This window comes from Helianthus annuus, chromosome 14 (genome assembly GCF_002127325.2).
Source record: "Helianthus annuus cultivar XRQ/B chromosome 14, HanXRQr2.0-SUNRISE, whole genome shotgun sequence".
Lineage (NCBI taxonomy): Eukaryota > Viridiplantae > Streptophyta > Magnoliopsida > Asterales > Asteraceae > Helianthus > Helianthus annuus.
In genome coordinates this window covers 83,623,745-83,630,056 of record NC_035446.2, presented here as the reverse complement: position 1 = coordinate 83,630,056, position 6,312 = coordinate 83,623,745, and positions in this window count along the sequence as shown.

The window sequence follows — 6,312 nt, the reverse complement described above, 5'->3', positions numbered from 1 at the left end:
TTTTTGTAAAAAAAAAGTTATACCGTAAACTTTTTAACGTAAAACGTAAAAAGTTTTACGTAAAACGTAAAAAGTTTTTCGTAAAACGTTAAAAGTTTTAGGTAAAACGTGAATCGTAATTTTTTTTAGTAAAACGTAAAAAACCGTCGCGTAAAACGTAAAAAATGTTAACGTAAAAAACCGGCGCGTAAAACATAAAAAACGTTAACGTAAAAAACCGGAGCGTAAAACATAAAAAAACGTTAACGTAAAAAACCGGCGCGTAAAACGTAAATAACATTTAAAAACGGCGTGTGAAAAAGCCGGGCGAAAAAAACGGTGTTAAAAAACGGCGCGTTAAAAAACGGCGTTAAAAAAACGGCGCGTAAAAAACGGCGTTAAAAAAACGGCGCGTTAAAAACGGCGTTAAAAAACGGCGCGTAAAAAACGACGCTTGAAAAATGGCTCGTAAAAAACCGCTAACGTAAAAAACCGGCGCGTAAAACGTAAATAACATTTAAAAACGGCGTGTGAAAAAGCCGGGCGAAAAAAACGGTGTTAAAAAACGGCGCGTTAAAAAACGGCGTTAAAAAAACGGCGCGTAAAAAACGGCTCGTAAAAAAACGGCGTTAAAAAAACGGCGCGTAAAAAACGACGCTTGAAAAATGGCTCGTAAAAAACGGCGCGTTAAAAAACGGCGTTAAAAACGGCGCGTCAAAAAAACATAAAACGTAAATTGTAAAAAGTATAAAAATCTTTTAAAAAATCTGAATTTAAAATGTTTTTAATAAAGAAATTATGTTTAAAAAATAAAAGTAATTAATGAATAGGACAAAAAGGCAATTAAATATAATATATTTAAAAAGACAAAAAAAATAATTTTACTTAAATACCCTTTTCAATTAAAATATTAAAGACATAATAAGACAAAAAATACTTAATATTATTTTTTAATACTTTTAATCTCATCCATTCATCATCTTGATCTAATAGCTAGAAAGTGGTTCACGTAGTTCTTACAACTGGAGGTGGTTTTCATTTTAGCGGTCCCCTATATATATATATATATATATATATATATATATATATATATATATATATATATATATATATATATATATATATATATATATATATAGGGAGGGGCTCATGCGAGAACCACCCTTATTGTAAGAACCTTGAGAACCAATGTGAACACAACCTAAAATAGCTAAAAAAAACCTAACCCCCACCCCCCCCCCCAAAAAAAAAAAAAAACCTAAACCCCCACCCCCCCCCCCAAAAAAAAAAAACCTAAACCCCCCTCCCCCACCCCCCAAAAACCTAAACCCCCCCCCCCCCCAAGCTAAAATGCTAAAAACTAAACCCCCAAAAACCTAAAAAAATCTAAAAAAAATCTAAAAAAATCTAAATTTTTTTTTTTAATATTTTTATGCTAAAATCGCTACTTTTAGTGGCCAAAAAAACTGTTTTTTTTTTTTGGCTTCGAAAAGTAGCGATTTTTATATAAAAAAATATTAAAAAAAAATTTGTGTGATTTTTAGCTATTTTTAGGCATTTTTTGTGTGTTCACATTGGTTCTCGCGGTTCTCCCAATAAGAGGTGGTTCTCACATGATCTTCTCACAATACCCTGTATTGTTACATTTGATTGACCGAGTAGATTCTTCTTCTCCAGTCCAATCCTTTCATCTTGTGCAACCAACCTTGGGGTATCTGGCTGAGGGGGAGCTTAGTTTCTGTAAACATGCTGTAATCATTTGCTTTGTATTTTCAATCATTCAACTCAATGAAAAGCACTTGTTTATCAAACTATTTTCTTCCTTGATTGTGTTTACAAAGTTTGCTACTAATTTCCGCTGCACTTACATCATTTCATATGTTCTGATTGTTCATTTTATACAAACAAACACAATCATGAGAGCCTCAGATCCTAACATTAACTACCTAGGCTAATGACAATAGTTTAATAAAGTTTGGATTTTATTCGGTTCTTGGCGTGGTTATGGATTTTTCTTGTATTGTAAAAGCTTTGGGAATTTAACTTGGTGTATATGCGTGCTTGACAATTGTTTTATCACTGTTTATTGCTTCGTATAATCCTTGGTGACGGTCTTTATCACATAATAGGGTTGTGCTAGGGTTCTTGATTTAGGTGACGGTCTTTATCACGTAATAGATCATAAGTCCTTTAGGGTGAAAATCTAGTAAGTAACCTTAGAAGTAATATTCGGTAATTTAATAAAATCAAGTGTTCTGCTAATCTTGTCGCTATGAGGCTCGAGGTTATTAATAGGTCTCGGTTTGGTTTATAAGTCCTTAAACATTCCATTGTCTATTAAACCAGGATTAAAACCCGTAGTTGCTTTAGACTTTCGCGCTGTGAGGTAAATAAGTCCTTAGACTCTACAGCCGGATTACCTCTAGGGTGTGTGAAATCGACCTTGCAAATAAATAAAAAATAAATAAAAAGTACCGAAGCCTATGTAATCTGTGGTTGGGGATAGCGACTCTACAGCCGGAATACCTCTGGGTTAGGGAAGCAACGTCTACGCTCGAAAAAAATGGAAAGAATAGATTTGATTTTAAACTCTCTTGATCTTGGTATAAGGCGGTTAGGAAATAACCCAGTGGTGGTTCCTTTTATCCTATAAGCTTGAGGGGGGATTAGGTGGACTTGCAATTCTTAGCGTGAGACCCTAGGTGGATTGACCGAACTTGAACCTAAATTGCATGATGAGGGCTTGGAACCGGGTTGGGTTTAAGAGGATCATTATACTTGCAATCGCGGCTAATACGAGTGTCGATTCAATAAATAACTTAAGTTTTTGTCCCGATCGTCTATTCCGACTATGATTCCGCTTTGCACAATTCTTTTTTGAGGACGAAAAAAAGTCAAGCATGGGGATATTTGATGTATTGCAAAATACATCTTTATTCGCGTCCGGTTTAGTCGTTAGATATTCGTTTTTGTCCCGCTTTTAGCGTAGAATGTACATATTTTTTATATTTTTGTGTTTTCCAGGTCTTTACAGTCAAAAGGAGCAGAAACGAGTTAAAACCTGGAAAGGCGAAAGGCTGGAGCGGAAATCGAGGAGCTCGGAAGCAAGAACGAAGAATAAATCAATTCTGGAGCTTCTAGACGGGCCGCGTAAGTTTAAAGTTGCCTTTTACGCGCCCCGCGTCAACTTAAAACAGGATTCTGGAGTTTTGAAATCCGGGCGGGCCGCGTGAACTTATGTTCACCTGTTATGCGGGCCGCGAGAAATGTGTATACGTGCAGCCCACTCAAAGGGCAACGGCTAGTAGGTTTTTGAAAGATTATAAATCAACATCATCGTCAACAGCCGGAGGGGGGATACGAATTGGAGTTTCTTGAAGCACGATTGAAGGCTGTTGAAGGTTTTGGAGCATCTGGGACGCTTGGAATCATTCGGGTATACTTTGGGAGCGTTCGGGAGTGAAGATTCGGGTTTAATCATCCTTTATCTTTCGTTTTCGTTCGTTTAAATTTATGTGCACAATGAATTCAGATCTGTTCTTGATTTTGCTTATGTTCTTGATGATGTTTTCTGGCTAAAAACCTTTAATTACCTAGGCTAATGACAATAGTTTAATAAAGTTTGGATTTTATTCGGTTATTGGCGTGGTTATGGATTTTTCTTGTATTGTAAAAGCTTTGGGAATTTAACTTGGTGTATATGCGTGCTTGACAATTGTTTTATCACTGTTTATTGCTTCGTATAATCCTTGGTGACGGTCTTTATCACATAATAGGGTTGTGCTAGGGTTCTTGATTTAGGTGACGGTCTTTATCACGTAATAGATCAGTAATCCTTTAGGGTGAAAATCTAGTAAGTAACCTTAGAAGTAATTTTCGGTAATTTAATAAAATCAAGTGTTCTGCTAATCTTGTCGCTGTGAGGCTCGAGGTTATTAATAGGTCTCGGTTTGGTTTATAAGTCCTTAAACATTCCATTGTCTATTAAACCAGGATTAAAACTCGTAGTTGCTTTAGACTTTCGCGCTGTGAGGTAGATTGTCTTATATAGGCACTTTCAAGAAACTAGAGGACTGTGAGGAAATATAGAAAACCGGTAAGCGTAACATCCTAGGTAGTGCCACAAGAATCGCCTTGAGAGTGTTTGAGGGGCTTAGTGGTGTCTTAATAGGTTTAGTATCCAAAGATCCCGGTTCCATACCACAAAACTATCGAATAGAAATCCATCCCGAGTTAAGCTTGCGTCTAGCCTAGGTAGTCTTCATCGCCTTTGGTCAAAGTCTTCGTCCACGTTCGTGTTTAGTATTTTCTTTGATTTTCTAGTTTAATATTTTATTATTTATTTAGGATTTTTAGAAACCCCCCCTCATCAAATAAACAAATTAGTTAAGGTTCGTGTCAGTTTAAGTCTAGATAGAGTCGTTAGCGTAAAATAGTAGAGTCTCTTGGGTTCGATACTCGGACTTCCTTAGGCTATACTACATCGATCGGTACACTTGCCGGTCGTGTGGTTTAGGGTTTAGAGAGTCTTAGTTTTATAAATTTAAAGCTTAGAGAGTCTAGTTTAGGGTTTAATTTAGTTAATTTAATTGAACCACTTTTAGCACATCAGGGACACATTGAGGACAATGTGTAATTTAAGTGTGGGGGGATGCTAAAACTTTGAATTTTGCAAGTCCTAATAACAAGCCTTACACAAAACTCTATTGGAACTGCTAATCACCCCAAATTTTTTCCAAAAATTTTCATTTTTTTTACTTGTCTAAGTTTAAGTTGGGAATTCAAGTCTTAATAAGGTTATATTTTTACAAATTTACAACCGATAGCGTCGTGATAAAAAGAACCAACATAAGAAGATTATGAAAAGGCGTGACAAACTTAGTTAAAATACGATTATATATACTTGATCACATAAAAAAAAACCTTTTCCCACAAAAGTGAGTTTTGAGCCTTTAACGAGCATACAAATATATATATCTTTACAGTAAATGCTCATTTTTCGTTTCTTGTGTGAATAGCCGCTTGGTTCATACGACTCTAGAACTTGCCACAATAATACATTCCCGGTCCTTACCAACTTAAACCCGAGTAAGTAAATGATAGAGGCATTAGGACTAACCCTTTTTCATTCTACACCATTATTTTTTCTTTTTTTTTTACCACCTACCCTAAATCCCCCTAGTTAACCCCTTTGAGCCTAAACCTTTTCATTTCTTAACCCAAAACAACCCTTTTTACCCACCTAAACCTTTTTATTTTATTTTTTTAGTAACAACGTTCGGTTCTCTTATGACTTCCTAAAAAAATCGATGAAGCAAAAAAAAAAAAAAAAACAAAAAACAAAGTTTATCAAATATCTTTGTTTGAATAACCCATCGAAATAAAATAAAAATAGGAAAAATAAAAAGTCTTTCAAACCAACGTTTGTTACGCCTTTCGCCCTTTTTACTAACCACTAACCCAACCACCCACCTTTAGCCCAAGCCAAAAAAACATAAAGTCCTCTTGATATTTACAAAGGTATATAGTTAAAAAGGAGGAGGATTGATTCCTTGGCAAGCTTATGGTAGAAGTAAGTTCCATGCCGCTCTCGAGTGATTCACTAAAAAAATACACCTTCGGCCGAGTGTTGAGTGATCTCCCGTGAGGTATGTGAACTTGTATATATATGAGATTTTAAAAAGGTATGTTATGCCCAAATAAGTAATTTATCTTAAAGAATGTTCTTAATAAATCATGCCGAATAGGATTGTAAATAAATAAAAATAAAACCTCAATAAAGAATCTTGGAAATCCCGACACTCTATGACAAGCCTAAAAACCTTCTCTTCTACCCATTCCATTTGGGAGTGAATAAAGCCACATTATAAAGAGTTTTGCTTGAGGACAAGCAAAGATTCAAGTGTGGGGGTATTTGATATGCGCAAAATGCAACATATAAATTATATCAAATGTGGCATAAAACTAACCCTTTTTAGTACTAATGTTGGAAAAAGTGTGTTTTTGTCTTCCTTTTGTATTTTCAGGATTAAATGAGCTCAAATTAATAAAAGAAGCAAAAAGACAGCAAAATCTAACATAAATACAAGAAAAGGAACAAAAGTGGAATGCCAGACCCCTCAACAGCATCTTCCCAAGCAAAACCAAGGACACAGAAGACTGAACACGCCCCATGCTCAGCAAGCACGGGGTCGTGCCCAAGAAGCAGCAGAAAAGACAAACTTTTAGAAGCTTCTATTGCCCACCACGGGGCCGTGCCCAGTGGATACGGGGGCGTGGTCAGACTCCTGCAGGCGCATTTATTGTAATTGCGAATTACAATTAATGAGAAGA